At 33.2% G+C, this 21,773-nt stretch overlaps 1 pseudogene; it reads right to left on the reverse strand.

Annotated features, from left to right (window-relative positions):
- Positions 1 to 8,251: 8,251 nt before the first annotated feature.
- LOC120117001 lies at positions 8,252 to 11,017 on the reverse strand (annotated as a pseudogene).
- Positions 11,018 to 21,773: the final 10,756 nt, after the last annotated feature.

The raw sequence follows: 21,773 nt of genomic DNA on the forward strand, positions 1-21,773 counted from the left end.
AATATGTTTATTGTTTTTAATTTAATAATAATATATACCGTAACGTAAAAAATAAATCATTAGACACCTATAATTACTAAATTAATATCTTAAAACTCACTCAAAAGATAACCTTAAATTAACGTTTTCTACGGTGAAAAAAGTATGGACACTTTTATAAAAATGATAGATATTTTACAATATAAACACTACCTATTATATTATATAAACGCTACCTATTACATTATATAAGTGCTACCTATTACATCATATTTTTACCTATTATATTGAAAGTGTCCATACTTTTTATAAAAATGATCAATACTTTTTTTAAAGTTATGTAATTTATGTTTCAATTTTTTTTTAATAGTGTTTTATGTTTTCCACCTACAATATTAATTTAATAACTTCATTTGCACAAAAATTATTTGATTGTTTTGATATTTTATAAAATAATATTTAGAATTTAAATTTAACAATATTAACCAAAGATAATAATAAATATGAAATATATATGGTTATTGTTTTTAATTTAATAATAATATATATCGTAACGTAAAAAATAAATCATTAGACGCCTATAATTACTAAATTAATATCTTAAAACTCACTCAAAAGATAACCTTAAATTAATGTTTTCCACAGTGAAAAAAATATGGACACTTTTATAAAAAGGATATATACTTTACAATATAAGCATTACCTATTACATTATATAAACGCTACCTATTATATTATATAAGCGCTACCTATTACATCATATTTTTACCTATTCTATTGAAAGTATCCATACTTTTTATAAAAAGGATCGATACTTTTTTTAAAGTTATGTAATTTATGTTTCAATTTTTTTAATAGTGTTTCATGTTTTCCACCTACAATATTAATTTAATAATTTCATTTGCACAAAAAATTATTTGATTGTTTTGATATTTTATAAAATATTATTTAGAATTTAAATTTAACAATATTAACCAAAGATAATAATATATATGTTTATTGTTTTTAATTTAATAATAATATATATCGTAACGTAAAAAATAAATCATTAGACGCCTATAATTACTAAATTAATATCTTAAAACTCACTCAAAAGATAACCTTAAATTAATGTTTTCCACAGTGAAAAAAGTATGAACACTTTTATAAAAATGATATATACTTTACAATATAAGCACTACCTATTACATTATATAGACGCTACCTATTACATTATATAAGCGCTACCTATTACATCATATTTTTACCTATTATATTGAAAGTATCCATATTTTTTATAAAAAGGATCGATACTTTTTTTAAAGTTATGTAATTTATGTTTCAATTTTTTTTAATAGTGTTTCATGTTTTCCACCTACAATATTAATTTAATAATTTCATTTGCACAAAAAATTATTTGATTGTTTTGATATTTTATAAAATATTATTTAGAATTTAAATGTAACAATATTAACCAAAGATAATAATATATATGTTTATTGTTTTTAATTTAATAATAATATATATCGTAACGTAAAAAATAAATCATTAGACGCCTATAATTACTAAATTAATATCTTAGAACTCACTCAAAAGATAACCTTAAATTAATGTTTTCCACAGTGAAAAAAATATGGACACTTTTATAAAAAGGATATATATTTTACAATATAAGCACTACCTATTACATTATATAAACGCTACCTATTACATTATATAAGCGCTACCTATTACATCATATTTTTACCTATTATATTGAAAGTATCCATACTTTTTATAAAAATGATCAATACTTTTTTTAAAGTTATGTAATTTATATTTCAATTTTTTTTAATAGTGTTTCATGTTTTCCACCTACAATATTAATTTAATAATTTCATTTGCACAAAAAATTATTTGATTGTTTTGATATTTTATAAAATATTATTTAGAATTTAAATTTAACAATATTAACCAAAGATAATAATATATATGTTTATTGTTTTTAATTTAATAATAATATATATCGTAACGTAAAAAATAAATCATTAGACGCCTATAATTACTAAATTAATATCTTAAAACTCACTCAAAAGATAACCTTAAATTAATGTTTTTCACAGTGAAAAAAGTATGGACACTTTTATAAAAATGATAGATACTTTACAATATAAGCACTACCTATTACATTATATAAACGCTACCTATTATATTATATAAGCGCTACCTATTATGGGATCGATACTTTTTATACATGGATCGACACTTTATGGTTACACCCTGTTTGCCATTCATTCTGGACCAAAAATATCGACACATTATTTAGACATATTCTCTCATAAAACCGGTATACTTGTACCTGTTAGATTGAAAAATTACCTATTACATTATACTTATGGGTTTCGATGTTTATGGGATCGACACTTTTTATATATTGATCGACATTTTATTGTTGCACCCTGTTTGCCATTCATTCTGAACCAAAAATATCGACACAGACTACAAAAGTATCGATACATTATTTAGACATATTCTCTCATAAACCGGTATACTTGTACCGGTTAGATTGAAAAATTACCTATTACATTATACTTATGGGTTTCGATGTTTATCGGATCGACACTTTTTATATATGGATCGACACTTTATTGTTGCACCCTGTTTGCCATTCATTATGGACCAAAAATATCGACACAAACTACAAAAGTGTCGATACATTATTTAGACCTATTCTCTCATAAAACTGGTATACTTGTACCGATTAGATTGAAAAATTACCTATTACATTATACTTTTGGGTTTCGATGTTTATGGGATCGACACTTTTTATATATGGATCGACACTTTATAGTTGCACCCTGTTTGCCATATTGTAAATTTGCCTTTTACTTTAAAGTGAATTTTGTAGTTATTGTACATACCCTCAATATATATGGAATGGCCATTCATTCTCGCACATGATGACAATTATGATGACATTTGGTATAATACAGACAACAATCTCCATATATCGTAAGTATCAACATGACCCTTAATGTGTATAAGAAACATGTACAACAACATACTCCTAACTTTTCTCATCTCATTCATAATTATATTCACATAAAAAATTATAAATCGTATACAAAATTATAAATCTTATAGAAAATTAACCCTACATTTACATCATTGCATCCTTTTGTTATTCTTATGTATCATGGCAGCTTTTGTTATCTCCTGTTTTCGTTGATTTTGAGTGTGGCTTACGAGATCGTTTAATATTCACGATCGATCCCACTCTCCAACAACCTATATTCAAATTGTCAGAACGTTAAGTATTGTAAACTACAGCATTCAATCTACGACTTTTAACAATTTTACCACAAACGAATTTTTCTTTCCACTTACAAAATCACCAGTTGCCCCTGTAGAACCGATCGATTCCATCCACATCATCACATACATGCCGCAATCATGTCTGTTACAAAATTTGAAAACCACACATGTCAATTATGATGAATACTGCATAAATTAAGCTTTCTATTTGTGACAACATCTCATACCCATTCAATTGCTTATCCTTCTTATGCTCCACAAATTTGAAATTTTTCAAGGGATACTTTCCTAGAGATCCACAGGATTCAACTCAAATGCGTTTCTTATTATAAAAATCTAATATTTTAATCTGCATTAAAATAGAAGAAGTTATGATCCAAAAATATTATGCATTATAATTTACATAATGTCCTTCCATACATACATACATACCAATCTCTTAGCATCCTTCACTCTCTGTTTAGTTGCTTCAGTTGTAAATATACTATCATATATTGTTGCAACACGATCTACCATATCCAACACCAACAGATACCAATGTGAATTATGGTAGTTTATTGTGATCATAATCTGCAACAAATTTCACACCCAATTTGACAAAATTCAACATTCTATATCCGAAAACATCATTTGCAATTGGTATAGTGTCTTACCTTCTCACAGTTGGTGAATTTCACATAGTTATTCAATATGAGACCCCAGAAGGTAGCAATACTCTCAACACTTTCTTTGTTGTTGGCATCCAACGCCTGCTGCTGCAATTACACAACAAACATTATTAATTTACCGTCTATAACACTACTTATCTCCATTTATTAATTTAACTCACCGCTAAGTGGTATGGAAGGTAGCCAATCCTCCGGAGTGACTTCTGAGAATCGTAGCATACTGTCCAGGCGAGAAAATCAATAACCTAACAAAATTAATTGCACAATCAGAACATATTCAATAAGTTTTAACATTTTATACTTTCTACTTACCACACCGCCAACCCATTCCGTAGGCTTCAACGTTGCAACGTCGTATACACTAGCGAATTGATTTCCCATTGAGATTACAGAATATCTGTATGAATCATTAGGATTAATATGTTGTCATGAAATATTTAAATATAACTCACAAAGCAATATATTTCACTTACTCCGATTCTAACTCACTATTCCATAAATAATCACAAATTGCAGCTTCGATGTCATCAATTCCGCTTGGAATATCCGCTTTTTCAACCTACAATTTTGCATACAAATTTTTTTCACAACAACATAATAAAAATCAAATTAAGTTTTCTTTTATTCAACTTACCTTATGTTTCTTCTTCTGGGGTGCAAGACATTCTGAATCCAAATCTGCTGCTATAACACTCTCCGGTGTATAAATGACATCGAATTCCTTCCTCCTCATTTCTTCCATCTCTTCTTCTTCCTCCACTTCATATTTTTTCAGTTCATCGTATTTTTTTTCTACATAGCTCTTCATCTCTTTTATTTCACCCTTCAATTGATCTCTTTCATCCAAGTATTTATCAACCACTCCCTTCACCCCCGTAAGTTTACTCCTCAATTCCACAACCTCCTTCACCACTCCCTCAAATTTTTCACCCGTCACCATCTTAATATCACCCCTTAACACCCCAACTTCTTTCACCACTTCACCCCTCAACACCTCTACTTCTTTCACCACTCCATCTATTTTTCCTTCCACTACCCCCTTATGCCTCTCAAGTGTATCTTAGACTCTCTCAAGTTTCTCTTCGACTCTATCAAGTTTCTCTTCGACTCTTGATTGTCTTTACATGATATCAAATTGGATTTTTTTGATATCAGCCAATTCAGACATCAAAATGTCGAAGTTACTATGTTTTCCCTCACCGTCGTCCTACTCACCGTCATCCCCCAATACAACCATCTCTCCTTTCTTCTCCTCTGCCTCCTCTACATCCTTGCCAATAACCTTCAAAATTAAATTACAATATTAAGACATTGATTATATTCTTAATATTATTTAATTACATTTATTACCCTTTCTTGCTTCTTCGCTCTATCCAACTTCAACTTCACCATCACTCTAACCACCTCTTCCTTCCCCCATGCAAGGATGTGTGCCACTCCGGTTCTTTCATAAGCCGGCACTGCCTCACAGCCCGACCAAAAATCGAACAGTGCAACCTGCATTTATAATAAAATTTTATTTTTATATAAAAACACAAAAAAGTTCTTCAACTCATTTACCTCTAAGATTGCTATGCACCCTTTGAGGTATCTCTGGCTGTCATTTTTAAAGGTGATTATTGATTCAGTCAATCTTGAATGGATATATTCAGCCCAATTGAATTCACCCTTCAAGCCTTCATCGCAAATGAGCTTCATATGTTTCTTGTTCGTTGACGTATGACCCGTTGGACAAAGAAAGATACCGATAAGGTATAATAGAACTCTGGCCTTCAGCTCATCCCCAACGTAAGATCCACTTTTTATTTCCTCTTCAATTTCAGCATATGTCACCTTCTGCTTCAAACTATATTTGGAGGCAAGTGCTTTCCAGTCCTTACTCTTACAGACTTCTACAACACTTTTGCCTTCATTTCCTACCCCCAATACGGCTGCAACACATGGGATCCCGAGAGGAAATGAAAAATCACCATACTTAGCAATACATTGTCTGACATCAAATTGCGCCATCAAGGATCGACACAATTCCCTCCGAATAGGTCAATCCCTTACTCCTACCAACGATCCAAAACCTATTTCTCCCAGCACATTCAACTGACCCTTCTCCTTAAGGTGTTTAATTAATGAATTCACCCTTTTAATGATGCATCTTGTCAACACTTCATACATTTTTTAACAATATATAATGTTATAGTTCTTATATATTTTGTATCAACGTATTTACAAGTTTAATGAATACCTTATTTTCATGTGCTTTTATCCGTTCTTTGTATTCTTTACTATCATTCCTTGACTGTGTTATGTAAGGTTCCTTTTCAGCATCACTCATTGAATTACATTTGGACCTCACATCTTTTGTCACCTAATATTAAACATAAACGTTTCTTAATCAATACATTAACACTAAATACTACTCAATGTCAATTTCATTTTACATACTGAACCGCTCTGTGTGCCATCTTCCTTCATCCTTTTGCATTCGGCCATACTGTCAACATTTAAAATTTGTAATCAATTTAAAGTTTATCGATACTTTAATCCAATTACCATTTCAACAATAATAACAAAAAGACATTGATACTTACTAGAAGTACATATATCCACCCTTTGGTTGCTTTCGAGTCTCGACCTCAATTTCAAAGTCATATGCGCGACCAACAATTTTCCAACCCATTGACTCCATTTTTCCTTCATATATCAATTTACGCAAATCAAATTATTTTGTTACATACACTTTATTCAATATACAATATAGATAACTACTTGTGGTAAACGGTTTTCTTCAAAAGAATTTGAATAGCCACTACAAAATGTTTCGACACATTTATACAACCTATAATATCATTTTCTACCTATAATATTTAATAAAAGTATCGACATTTATATTTTACCTTCAATATCACTTTCTACCTGCAATCGGTCTCAAATGCTTCTTTACTCCAAAACCTCAAACAACACATAAAAACCCTATTCGTGATTACTGTAATAATAAAAAACTAGGGTTTCGACAACATACTTTTCGATTCGACTGCATCAACAAACAAACAAACATCGTTTTAGAAACGCCTTCTGAAATGCAGCAACAATTACGCTTCGATTTCAAAAACTCGTCCGTTCTATCGATTTTCAGAGGATATTTAGATATGGCCTTTATATTTTCATCGGATATGTTATTTATATTTAATCGATACAAATACAAAAGTGTCGATACTTTTATGTCAGGTGTTGATACTTTCGAAAGAATAATTACCTATTTCTTTAAAAGTGTCGATAATTTATTACACGTACTTACGAAAGTATCGACACTTTCAATATATCCGATATCGTTTTACCGGTTTTATCATTTTGATACCGGTTTTATCATATTTTCACCTGTTATATCGTTGTGGATCGATATATTTTTTAAAGTATCGACACATTATAGGCGCTAAAACTGCTTCTCTTTTAAATTCACAAAGTGTCGATCCTTATATAAAGTATCGACACTTTCAATATATCCGGTAACGTTTTACCGGTTTTATCATTTTAATACCGGTTTTATCATATTTTTACCTGGTATATCGTTTTGGATCGATATATTTTTTAAAAGTATCGACACTTTATAGGATTTAAAACTGCTTCTCTTTTAAATTCACGAAGTGTCGATCCTTATATTAAAGTACCGACACTTTAAATGTATCCGGTAGCGCTTTACCGGTTTTATCATTTCAATACCGATTTTGTCATAGTTTTACCTGTTATATCGTTTTGGATCGACACATTTTTAATTTAGATCGACACAAACCGACAAGTTAAGTTTGCCGGTTGCATAATTTTTTAATATTTCTTCATGACTTTGACCTACTATATTATTATTAGTCAACATTTCCAGTAGCGTTAAACCGATTTTATTAAATATCTTTTCATGTATCCGATAACACCATATATTAACCGTATATTAATCCGCCTTTTCTGAAACAATCTCCATGCCTGTAGTTCCAGATAAACAAATATTTTATTAAATGCACATCACATGGTTCGTCTACTTGTTTATTATGTCAGAAACATCGATTAACATTTCAATTTTATCTTTTGATTTTTTATTATTATCTAAAACAAGCATAAAAAGGAGAAGCTGAATTCATTCACATCTGACACATATAGGACAATAAAAATGAAATAAATAATATATGAGGCAAAGTAGAGAAAGAAAAAGAAAAATATAGAAAGACTCCCAATCCCAAACGGTTCAAATTTCCAAATACTAATGCTAAAGAAATAATTTGGATGGATAATAAAGCAAACAGAAAGCAGGGGAACCAAGGCCAAAGCTTTGTGTCTTTAATCTCCTCGCACATATCCCTAGACAATCAGATTTGACAAGAAAATTCAAGCTTTTCAAATGGTTTTTTTCTTCACCACTGCTGCCCGAGTTTTCCAGTCATGTCTCATGGCACGTACTTGTTTGCACTATTCAAACCTTCTGTTCCTCAGCTTTCTGTCCCATCCAAAAGGAATGTGGGACTCCACTCATCCACCTAATCCCCGTACTATTCTGGTAAATAACAATCAAAATATGAAACCCCCCCCCCCCGACCCCCCAAAAAATAATAATAATTAAGCCAACTGCATGGTAAAACAAGGGTTTATAGCATGACCTTGAATCTGAATTAGGCCAACTCTGAATCACTATTCTATGTATTGTGTTAGCTTCAAACTCAAGATATTCTTATAAACCCTTTTGGGGTTTTGTTTTAGAAAGAAGCATTGTTGTTCCCTGGCCAATCGAACGGACCAAAAGGATCCATTGTTTTCGTTTCTTTCTGCTCATCTTGATCAGTACCACTGAATCCTTGTGGAAACAATAGGTGAAGAGGGTCTGTCTCTATCTCATCCAATTCAGCAAGAAATCCTCCGCTTGCTGGAAGTCTGTTGGCATTGATGCTGGTGGTATATAGGTTTGAGGGGTTATTCTTGACGCCAAATTCAAAATCGTCTGGTTCCAGCTGCTTCTCCATGTCCTCGCTCTCTTCTTTAGCTGATGCACTTGGGGTTGAGCCGAAAGCCGCTGCATTAGTGGGAGACAATGCATCGTTGCTGCTCTCTTAACCTCTTCTTCTTGGGGTTTATCTTGGAAGCAGAAGAAGCGTTATTGGTTTGGATGGCTGAGATCTTGTTGATCCGCTAGAGCATTCCTTTGAGTCGGCCATGGATGATTGTGCTCGGATGTGTAGGTGATTACAAGCATGTTGGGATCAGTTCGGCTTCGCTCCACTTGCTTCCTTGCAGAACAGCCTTTGGAACTGCTGCATCTGTAGTATCCCTGGAAATATACAGTTTACAAAAGGATCAATTATTGCAAATAGGCCGGATGAAATGCACATATGAAATATAATATCTTTCCTGTAAACATGTAGTACTAAGTAACATGAAGTGAAACAAGAAGAAGAGAAAACATTGGTTATTTATGTTTGCATATATTAGGAAAAGCATTGGCGATCGATGAACTGTGCTATACACCGAGAGGGGAAACTCGGCTCGGCATGCTCGATTGTAATTATTATCAAGAAATACAACAAAGAAACCAAGAAACATGATTTCTGCAACTTGTCATCTCAGAAATGCAGATAGCTACTGCAGCTGCAGCTTTAGTTTCCCAGACTTATTGGCTTCTCATCTTGTCAATGATAAAACATAACTAACTAGTAGTAATATAATGTTCACTAACATAATGTATATATATGTACCTTGGATAAGGGGAACCTTTGATGGGTTTCTGCCATATTTTCTCCATGCCACAGATCAGAAGGAACTACTTCTCCGCTAGATCTGCTGTTTGCAGCTGCTGGTGCTGGAATACAAACCACCTTCTTAACCTGGCTCTTTCTGTATATATATATATATATATATATATCCACAACAATTTACATTAGTTATTTGAAACTTCATCTTTTTACAAATGATAAAACTTGCCTACTAATGTTTTAAGAAAAATAGCAGTAAACTCATCATCCATGATATTTCAGGTGGCTTAAGGAAGAAAAGTAAGTATTCCATATTAACGATAAGGAAGCTAAGTTCCCATTTAAGCTATCTATGTACTTTTCCAGGTTTGATTAAAAGCCTGTCAGGATTGCAACATTTTTCAGTGTTAATATAAACCTCGAAGTCAGCAAAACTTGCCTACAAATCATACACTTCAATGCATAAAATTCAGACAAATTTTATGCATACGTAGAGTTGATCTGATTAGTTAGTAATAATAAAACCTAATTTTCTTACATTTACAATATGATCTTATGAACTAAAAAGAAAAAGAAAACCCAAAGTTTCAAAATTTTCATTAATACCCTAAATTTTATTGATTCATGCATCATGGGCGTCAATTAATGAGACAGAGAAGAAGAATATAAAATATAGTGGCCAACTGTGGGGGGTTCAGAGTTTAATAACGAAGGTTGAGGTTAGAAAATTAAATATTACCCTAACCTTCTCTTGATACCCAGATTCCGCGGAGATGAGATCTGCACTGGACCAGTGTTATCAATCAAGCAACTTTTTGAGGCGGTTTTTGCATTAATCATGTCACTTGGAAGCACAGCGGGCGCCTTAATTCCCCTCGGGGAAACACCAGTAGCAGCCATCATCGGCGAATCACAGGGCGACACAGGTAGCTTACTTAAGCTTATCGGGGAGATCTGAATCCGAGAAAATATGTTGCAAGGACTCCGCATATCTTCTTCAAACATCTTACTTTGACCCACGATTGTTGTTGAACCGGGCAAGCTCGACGTTTCATCAACGGCGGAGGAGCTGGTATTGATGATACGATGATGATGATAAGCTGAATTAGGGCTGCTAAAGTATGTCGAACTAAGCTCGTGAAGAAGTGGATCTCTGATAGTGGAGAAAGGGTCACCGAAAGCGTTTAATCCATGACCTTCCGTGGCTGAAGATGGAAAATTCAATGGATCGGAGGGGAATTGCTGCCAGCTTGAAGTAGGAACCGTGTCGGAGCCTTGACCAGTGGCGCAGCTCAAGGGATCACCAGTACCACTTGCCCGAACTATGTCGTTTAAATCACCTTCTCCTCGGTAGTTCTCCATCTATAAAGAAACATATAAGAAAGAAAGAAACTGATTCTCTCATAACAAACACTGCTCTGAGCTTTAATTTGCACCAAAACTAATCCCAGACGTGAAAAAACATGCAAATGCTTGAATTTCTGAGGGTTATAGAGGAGATGGGGTTTTGGTTATAAGAAGCAAAGAAAACGATCGGTCGATATAATCCTGTTTCTTCACAAACAAAACAAATTCAATACTGTTTTGTTTTCTCTTTTCTTTTTCGAAGCGAGGGAGAGGGAGAGAGAGAGAGAGAGAGAATCGCTGACTTTTAACACAAAACAGGTCTTTTTTAATATGTGCTATAACTTGTAGGAGATAACAAAAATAATTAATAGCTAGTTACTGCAAAATGAAAAGTAGTATATAGTCATTACTTAAATCAGTCTTACAGCAGTTCAGGCCAGATAGGTCAACTTCACTTAATTTCTGTATTGTGGTGTTAATATTTTTTTATAAAGTTTTTAAACTCTAGTCTTTTAATCTGATTAGTCCTTACAGCTTTTTAAGCTTAATAAGCTCTTAACGTTATATCTTAATAAAATAAAAGATTTTATTTATCATAATAAATAAAATTTTAAAATAAATCTACATTTTACTTGAAATAAAAGCACTGAAATTAATGATTTTTTAAAGACACATATTTTATGCTAACAAAATATAAGAGTACAAGGTAATGTGCTTCTAAGGCTGGACATTAAATAGACTAATGGAGTTCATGATAAAAAAAAACTAAATAATAATAATAATAAATTTTAGAAATTTGAATATTTTTAAATAAACTATTAATAAATAATGTTAAATCTCACCAGCGTGTTTCCAAAAACACGTGTCAATAAATTATAGATAGTGAATATGGGTTCAAAGGTTGAGGCCTTCAATGACAAGATTTCCAATTTATTGATTTTTGTTGTTTTTTAAAATAATAATTAATTTGATTAGATAAACCAAATACAATATACAATCTAACGAAATTTTGAAAAAGATAATTACACTAATCGAGTCGTTTCTCTTAGAATCATATAAAGAGAAGAAGTAAATGCATCAACAGTAAATATAAGATCATATAAAGAAAATTTTGAGAAATCAACCAAAAATTACATATATAAAAAATACTATTGGTTATGGTGTGAAATAAATATTATCAATATTAACATAATTAGAATACGTCATCGTATTGATAATTAATTTTATCACAATTCAAATAAATATATAATACAAAAACTAATTGAAAGTTCATAACAAAGATAAAATGATAAAATAATCATTAATTAAAAAGATGACTATAATTCCATCTCTAAAAAAAGTATTTAAAAAAAGAAAAAAATATAAACAACTAACCTTCGTACCATTGTGTACAATTACTGACTAAATTTAGTGTTTTCATCAATAAAAAGCTTAAAAATTAGAGAAAAAACTACAATACTTATATCATAATTGTTAAAACTATCAAACTACATTATTTAAAGTATTTGATGCTCAGTTGATCATTTTTATTACAATCGTGTTTAAAATATTTTGTATTTTTATATTTTATATATATAAATATTTTGTCACCCCTAATTAATATTACACTCAAAGTCAAAAGGGGTTGACTTTCAGGATATAGCATTGGCTGCTCATGTTATGGCTGTAATGAACTTATTTCCCACTATATTTTCCACTACCCTGTTGTCGCACCCACTTTCCACGATGTACAAAATTAAAACATCCTATTTTTAATTATTGCACGAATATTATGTAAAATCAATTAATTTTGCACATTTTCTACAATCTCGTACATAATTAGCAATTAATAGTAAAATTATATTCGATTAAATTTAAATAAATTAACCAGGAAACAATAATGAGAATCTTAACATATACGTATAATTATTGAATATCGGATTAAATAAATCATAAAGGCATGTAATATTAAATTAGTTTCATACAAATATAAATGTTTATTCGAATAACTTTCAAAATCTTTCATTGAAAAAAACAGTAATGGTACTTAAATATGAAGTTTGAGTTAAGCGTCAATCATCTTTTATGAGAATTTGGGTTTTTTTTTAATTTATATTATTATTATTATTATTATCCGATAAATAATTAATAATTTGTTTTGGTATTTGTTGGTTAGTGTTTTAGTAGTAATCGATGGAATGGATGATGATAGTGGAAATCACCGACCCTTATACTTGATGAGACATTTTCAGAATCCATTGTCCATTACTATCTCTTTCCCTCTAACTCAGTCTTTTGGCTTTTCATATAACCCTAATCCCGATGTGATCGTTTTGTCCTTTTTCCGAATAGGATGTTGATTAATTCCATTTTATCATATTGTTTTAAAATTTTAGAATTATTCATAAATATTATATGTTATTATTATTTCAAGAGTATTTTTAACTTTAAAAATTATTTATATGTATTAAATTATCTTAATAAAAAAATATTATTATTTCTTGAAGTATCAGATTTAAAAATCATAATTAAGAATTATATTTGAATAAATATTACTATATATTTATTTTAAATTAAAAAAATATTTAAAAATAATTTTGAAAACTACAAAATAAGAATGCCTAACTCCCCCCCCCCCGGATTTAACCAGTATGACATGCAACAGCTCCAAAGTCCAAACCACTGTCCGAATCACACCATTGAATCCAATATTATTTAAACATTCTGGATGGCAATCTTATACCAAAGTTTTAATGTTTTTGTCTGAGAAGCTAGCTGTTCATATTATTATTTTTTAAATCATGACTCATGAATAACTAAGATTTCTTGCCACAACAAAACCCTAACAAACAAATTGTAGTTAGTTTAATTTGTATTTGAATGATTGAGAAATGGAATTGAGACAACAGTTGCCCCACGTTCCTGCATGACCCCTATAAGAGAACAAATTCAACTGGGATTCTCTGACCATTACCATTCAGTTCTTTTGTCTTCCCCACCATTATTGGCATGTGAAGCAACCCCCCACAATTTAAGCACTTGTTTTTTTATTTAATTAAGATAAGAAAAAAAAGAAAGATATTATAATAAAATTATAGTTGTGATTAATTTGTTAAAATAGGGGGAACCCTTGTTGAACGCTGACGAATGATTGTAGCGTTAAAATAATGGGAATGATTCAGATGTGGGTGTTGAGTTAGGTGCACGCCACTACGCCAGACACATGCCCAACCCCTCTTTACCGCTTGACGTCACCGTGTACCGGCAATCTCACCGGTTGCATCCATCACACCACACTTACCTATACTTGTTTACTTTGCCAGTCATCTTTGTATTTTATTAAGAGGTTGAAATGGCGTTCCACATATAACTTAGAATTGACGTGATGAGAAGGATTGGTGGAGGGGACGACCAGTCAAAGTTAACATTATTAGATTAGGGATATATTTTATTGAATTGGTCTGCCTTTTGCCGGAAATTTGGTACTGATCACGCGGGTGGGGGTTTCTGTTTTTCGCCGCCACCACGCTGCTTGGCCCTTTCTTTTCACCACCTTTACTTGGCTATGGAACATACCTGTATTAGATCACACATATATATGAGCTTTGCATGCATTATATGTATATAAAAAGAGATCAATTGGATGACTTTTCTTTTTCTTAAAGAAAGCATGATCTTATTAATAAAATATTTCACATCAAGATATAATGAGAAAAAGAAAACACTAAAAATATTATTAGTCACAAAAGATAATATAACAACGTATGGAAATCCATGCTAAAAGCATCACAAAATTAGTTGGGGGAAGACGGAACTCGAGCATCAAAGATCAAAACGTTTTAAAATCAAATAACAATGTTTTTAATTTTTAGGTCAAGACGTTCCCGTCCGGTTGCTCATCACTCTATACGGGACTGATAAGTGCATTGGAATCTGTCAGAAATGAAAAACAATTTTTAATATTATGGTGTGGGATTAAATTAATGTTTTTGGATAATTAAGGTGTTGGGATTGTGTGTCATTTCCCTCCCATGTGACATAAATGACTTTGCTTCCAATGACCATTAATTTGTTCGTTTGCATTAATCCCATACCCTTTAAGTGCTTTCCAAGTTGAAATAAAGAAAATCAAAACCATCATCCATTCGCATCTCTTCTTTTACGAGACCATTATCCTTTCCATAACAACGTCTATTTTCTTTTGCTAAATACAGTTGTTGGGCCTAAGGAACATTATAGATATTTGGATACGACTACTTGGTAATACTACCCAAATGCAAATAGACACGCCTGCTTGGCGAACTCAAAAATAGTGCCAGGCCATTGCAGGCTGCGCAAGAGGGCTTTATAAATCCTAGCCCACGCATGCAGCTTCCTTGACATCCATGGCGGGACGTGGGACGGTTGCCTCGCCATTGTTGGCAAGGAAGAAGAGTAGAAGGAGCATGGACAAGCACAGGGTCTTCAACCCAGCTATTGGTTTTGAATTCGATGCAAATTGAGTAGGCTAGGGCGATTGAGGTCGTCCATGGATTTAGATTGGGGAATAGGGAATAGCCAAGGCATTTTCATGCATTGGAAGTGGGGATGCTTTTGTTTTTCGATCAAGTCCTAATTGAATTTGTGACAAAATTGCTTCGTGTAACCGCAGGGAGTCGAGTCAGGATCTCACCCATGTAGTAGTAGTAGCATTCACTCAATGAGACGAGGCACTGTGTTAATATTTGTGAAAGTAAATATTGCATCACCTTGCGTACATGACATGTTTCGTTTTAAAGAAATCAATCTCATTGGTAAATACAAACCTCTCGCACCCCAACGCTTGAAAATGGCATAGCCTGATCTCTTCCTAAGGCATTACATGCTATGATTTGAATCTCTCTCTTGATTCCTTATTTAAACACACTCATGCCACCCCAATTCATCAACCCAACCCCAAATCTATTCCTTCCATAGAGTTCGACACACATACAAGATACAACCAGAAACAATGAAGTGATTCATATTTTTTTCCATGCCTTTTTCTGCTGTTCTTCCTCTTTTTCCTTGCCAACATCCGCGAGGTGGCTGTTCCATGTCCCACCGTTGATGCCAAGGCAGCTGTATGAGTCAAAAGGATGCTAAGCACTCTCCCGCATGCTGCAGTGGCCTTCAGCAGCTTGCTCAGACCGTCAAATCCGTGGACGATTCCATCTGCCTGTGCTTGAAGGCCGACGTTAAGTTGTTCGGAATTCAGGACAGGTTCTTGTCCAGAATTCCTCAAGCTTGCAACATCAAAGTTGGCTTCCATGTCTCCCCATCAACACAAATTGCGAGACGTGAGTTACATATGCCTTTCTCGATCATTACAGCATAGCATATATATTTAACACTTATTATTAACCATCACATTTTCTACCATGATCATTGATTTTTCATGCAGGGTTCAGTAAGTTAAGATGGAATCGGAAACATGCAACGATCCTTGAAGAAACACAGTAGGAATATAGGTTTTAGTGTTGGCTGGAATAAAACTGGTTAAGACTGGGACTTTGTCTTAATGTGTCCAAGTCATTTGCCAAAAAATAGAACCTAAAGATTTTTCGTGCTCCACAATATTGCTCGTATTTCATTTGCCTTAGTTTTAGTTTGTTGGGCCACTCGCGACTCAATTCAAAACAGCTTTCTTCAATGCCTTCCCCAATCCCCTCAATTCCCAGACTACAAACCCTGTTTTGGGCCTTCCCCGACATTTCTAGCTGTTCTTCAAGCGAACGCTAAAAACCTTGGATTTTCAACAAAAAGCCACCGTCAAAACATCTAGCTATTGTAGCTGCCATGATGAATCCCACGTCCAGGCAACTGTTATTTGTTCCAAAAGCCTAGACCTGCAGATCCGAATCCAGAGTGGCGTCCATGATTACGAGGGTCTCTTATGTTTCGGAGGTTCTTTCCTCGTGCTTGACATGTTCGACCAACGTATAGTTACTATAGATGTTTCTAAAAAGAGTGCATGGGTTGAAGCTGGAGCAACTATCGGCAAACTTTACTACAAGATATCTGAGGAAACTGTATGGCTTTCTGGCCGGGGTTTATCCGACTATTGGAGTTGGTGGACACTTTTCCGGAGGTGGATATGAGAACTTGATGAGGAAATACGGCCTTGCCGCAGATAACGTAGTTGATGCTCGATTAGTCAATGTCAATTGTGCAATCATTGACACAGAATCCATGGGGTCTTGAGCCATAAGAAGAAGTGGAGGTAGCTTTGGAGTAATTCTTGCATGAAAGATCAAACTGGTTTCAGTTCCTGCTAATGTTACAGTCTTCAGTGTAGAAAGAACATTGAAAATATCAGAGCCATAAGTTCCGTAGATGTTTTGCTACGCAGGCCCTGAACGGGCGAACTTTTTTCAAAAGCATGATAACATGAAGCAATCCATTGGAAGATGACTGAATCAGAAACGATTTTTATGTTGTGGAATCCTTATTGGAGGATTTCGGATTCGGAAACTCAGTTCCCGCATAAAGGGGGAAACCTGCAGTATCACGTATGATGTGATTTGGAATGGTGATGATGGTAGATACCGGTCGCCAAATAAAGGTTACACAACAATCCATTTCTTATTATGATGCTTACGCTATAACATACTGGTTAGTACTGGGAGATAGGGGTACACAAAAAATTCGAATATCCGATTTTACGAAAAAAATATCCGAAACCGGATTTGGGAAAAATCGGTTTTTTTTAACCGGATCAGATTTTTTTAACCGGTTATTTTAACCGGTTTGGAGAAAAAAACCTAGACCGATTTTTTTACCGGATAAAAAACCGGTTTGAAAAAAACATGTTAAAAAACCGGTTTTTATCCGGAAAAAAAACCCGGTCTGGGTTTAAAAAACTAGCCGTTAATATAGCCGTTGGGGGGATTTTGTGACCGTTTTTGACCGTTTTTTTCTTTAAAAAATTACCATTTTACCACCCTAAACATGTATAAATAGGTTGGGGATGTATTTGGTTGATTACAAATTTCTCAAATCTTATTACACAACACCTAAACATCTCTCAAATCTTATTTTTGTAATTTTTTGTACATCATGAGTAACACGGCTGAATCTTCCGTCAGGGGAAACCTTGAAGTCGTGAGAGTGATCGAACACACTCGAAACAAAGATATTTGAGATCACTACGATTTATGTGAGATGTCAAATGGCTCGAGGAGGACGCGTTGTAAACTTTTTCTAAAGTTTCTTGCATCGGAAGGAAACACAACGTTGAAGAACCATTTGACAAAATCATGCAAGACACTTCGCTCAAGATCGGATCGTAGTCAATCGAATCTTACACCGTAAGGTGGTGTTTTTGTTTACGACAACGAAAAATTACGAGAAGCGTTTACAAAGTTCGTGATTACAAAAGCATTGCCGTTCAACCACTTTGATGATGAAGAATTCACGACAACAATTCAACAACTAATGCAACCACGTTATACTCAAGTAAGTCGTACTAGAAAGATGCTATAAAAATGTGCGTACGGCGAGGGAAAAAATGATTTAGGATTCCAAGAACACCGTTATGGTGTGTCGCTTACATGTGACGTTTGGAGTTCCCCTCATAATACCGGAAATTCTTTTTTAGCCGTTACGTCACATTGGTTAGATCAAGATATTTGGCAAATGATGAAAAGAACAATCGCGTTTGAATTATTCGGTGAGCCGCATACCGGTGCTAATTTATTTACACTTTTAAAAAGTGTAATTTGTCTTTATAAATTAGAAAATAAAGTTTTTTCTATATCCTTTGATAATGCATCGAATAATACAAACGCGGTTCCAAGATTGAAAATATTATTTTCACCGATTTTAGACGGTGCGTTTTTTCATACCCGTTGCGTTGCACACATAATTAATTTATCCGTGCAAGCCGGTTTGGAGGTTATTGAGCCGATTAGATTAGAATTTAAAACAATGATAAAATCGGTTCTTTGTAACAACAAAAGACTAAATGATTATAAACGATTTTGTAAGTCCGTTAATAAAAAAGCTTTGGGCCCTAATTTGGATTGTCCAACTCGTTGGAACTCAACTTGGATAATGATGCATACTGCCTTAAGGCAAAGGGAAACATTGCAAACATTTCACGATCGGCTTTTCGAGAGGGGTCATGTCCCAAACATTTATCCGGATTCGAGTTGGGAAACTATAGCCAAAATAACCGATTTGCTTGGGGTTTTTAAAAATGCAACAACTTTTTTATCCGGTGTTTATTACCCTATTAGCCCGTTGGTTCTTAATCAAATATTTTTGTTGGCTACCCGACTAAATGACTTTGAATTTGAAACCGAAGTTTTTCAAGAAATTGACTTTGCCCTGAAGGAAAAACTTTTAAAATATTTTAAGGAGATTCCCCCCATTTTTACTTGTGCCGACGCTTTAAACCCAACGTTAAATGTTGGCGGGGTTGAAACACTAATTGAACAGATTGCGTTTGCTTTTAATCTAACCGATGATGAACCCAACTTTGTCCAAAACCAAATAAATTATTTTAACAAATATTTTCGAGACATGTTTGCAATTTATTTAACTAAATACGGATCAAGTAGTGTAATACACGATCAAATGAGAATGAATGCGGAATCATCTAGTAGACGTCCAAGTAACATAAATTTGAATCTTTTTAACACTCTTGTAAATTCCCAATCCAAACGATCACGTACTACCACCCCAAGTAGCGAGTTGAGAAATTACATGTCATGCGATTTTCTATCAAAAATGACATTTGAAGAGCTTGAAAGTTTGGATATTTTGGTTTGGTGGAAAGAAAAAGAAGCACAATTTCCGATTCTAGCCGCCATGACCCGTGATTTACTAACCGTCCAAGCTTCTACGGTAGCTTCGGAATCCGTTTTTTCTGTTAGTGGCAGGGTTATATCGCAACGGAGATCAAGATTAAGTCCTAAGTCGGTAGAAGTATGCATTTGTTTAAAGGATTATTTGGATGGAGCGGCTCGTAAGCAACATATCACCACCCTAGAAGATGCAATTGATGCCGATTTGGAAGCAAACTTACACATTGAAGAAGTCGGACTTGGAATATCCCCTCCAAACGAAGAAGGCGAAGATGATGAAGAAGAGATGGCAATGTAGTTTATTTTTAAACTTTATTTCAATTATCGTAAACTTTGTTTCAATTATCGAACTTGAAGTTTTTAAGTATTTGAATTTATCGAACTTGAAAGTTTTTAAGTATTTGAATTTATCAAACTTGGAAGTATTTAAGTATTTCAATTATGTTGAATTAATCGATCGACGGAATCGGCCAAGAGAGGGGTGAATTGGCAATTAAAATTTCGATGGAAGCTTTTGCAGAAAATTAAAAAGATTTGCACAGCAATTTAGAGTGGTTCGACTTTCTCAATCAAAGTCTACGTCCACTACCTTAGCTATCCACACTAAGGATTTTCCACAAATTCACTAATTTGTCTTTCTTTTGAGGACAAAGAGTAACCTTACAAACCCTCAAGAATTATACCCCAAATTCTTGATAAAACTCTCTCCCAAAGAGAACAATACAAATTTGCAAAGTTACAAGGAAATCCTCACAAGGTAGATTGTTTGCACAATTCTAGAACAAAGAAAAGAACACTCAAAGATGAATACAATTGAGCACAATATGTGTTCTTGAAAGCAAAATGAATATTGAATGAAAATAGGCTTGAAATGCTCAAACTTGAGGTTTGATGCTTTCTCTTTGATTCTCTCTTGATTCTAATTGCTTGATATTTCTTGTCTTTGATCAATGGCTTCTAAGCTTGCTTAAATACACATTGAATCACTTCTGAACGTTAGGGATAATTAATGAAGATAATATAGCCGTTTAAGTGTGAAAACATTTAATAAAAATGCTTGGAGCGTGGGGGGAATCGGTACCCTCTCATAGGGAATCGGTTCCCTAAGTGTAAAATTCAAATATTTCGACCGTTGAATAGGGGGAATCGGTACCCCTATGGGAGAATCGGTTCCCTCCGAGCATTCTGAAAATCTCGGAGCCAAACCATTCAAGGGGAATCGATACCCCCTTGGGGGGAATCGGTTCCCTCTGAGCAATCTGAAATTTTTGACTTTGAAATGATTCGAAATACTTTGAAAGATTATTTTGAAATTGTTTTAAGATTAAAACTTAATTTTACACTTAAGTAAAGATTAAAAATGATTTTTGAAATATTTGGAGTAATGTTTTGATATTCGAATAATTATATCAAATATACTTAAAAAATCATTTGGAAAATCTTAAAATTCATTTAACTTAATTTGTTATATCGAAATATCAAAATATTTTCAACAAATTATCGTAAATTTTGTTACAATTGATGACGATGTAATTTTAATAATATTAAAATCGATTTTTTTATAACCGATTTTTTAAAAAAACCGGTTTTTTTAAAACCGAAACCGGTTACACCGGTTAAGATATACGGCCCTCCAAACCGGTTAAAAACCGAACCGATTAATTTATAAACCGGTTTTTTTCTATGGGAAAAAACCGGATCCGTTTTTAACCGATCCGGATCGGATTGAAATCCAACTTCTGTGCAACCCTACTGGGAGACCATTAAACAAGAGCCCAATTGGAATTGAAAAAAGGAAATGGCTTATGAGACTCAATTGTTATATGGAATGAAATACCCGGACTTAAATTGTTTTATAAAAAATTCTCAATTCATGATTATGTTTATACTCCAAAATCATCAAGGTTCTTTTTTTTTAAGCTTCGTCTAAAGTTAGTGTCGGTTAATTTCTCTTAAAATTTTAATTGAAAAGTACG

This window comes from Hibiscus syriacus, unplaced genomic scaffold (genome assembly GCF_006381635.1).
Source record: "Hibiscus syriacus cultivar Baekdansim isolate YM2019G1 unplaced genomic scaffold, ASM638163v2 tig00110317_pilon, whole genome shotgun sequence".
Lineage (NCBI taxonomy): Eukaryota > Viridiplantae > Streptophyta > Magnoliopsida > Malvales > Malvaceae > Hibiscus > Hibiscus syriacus.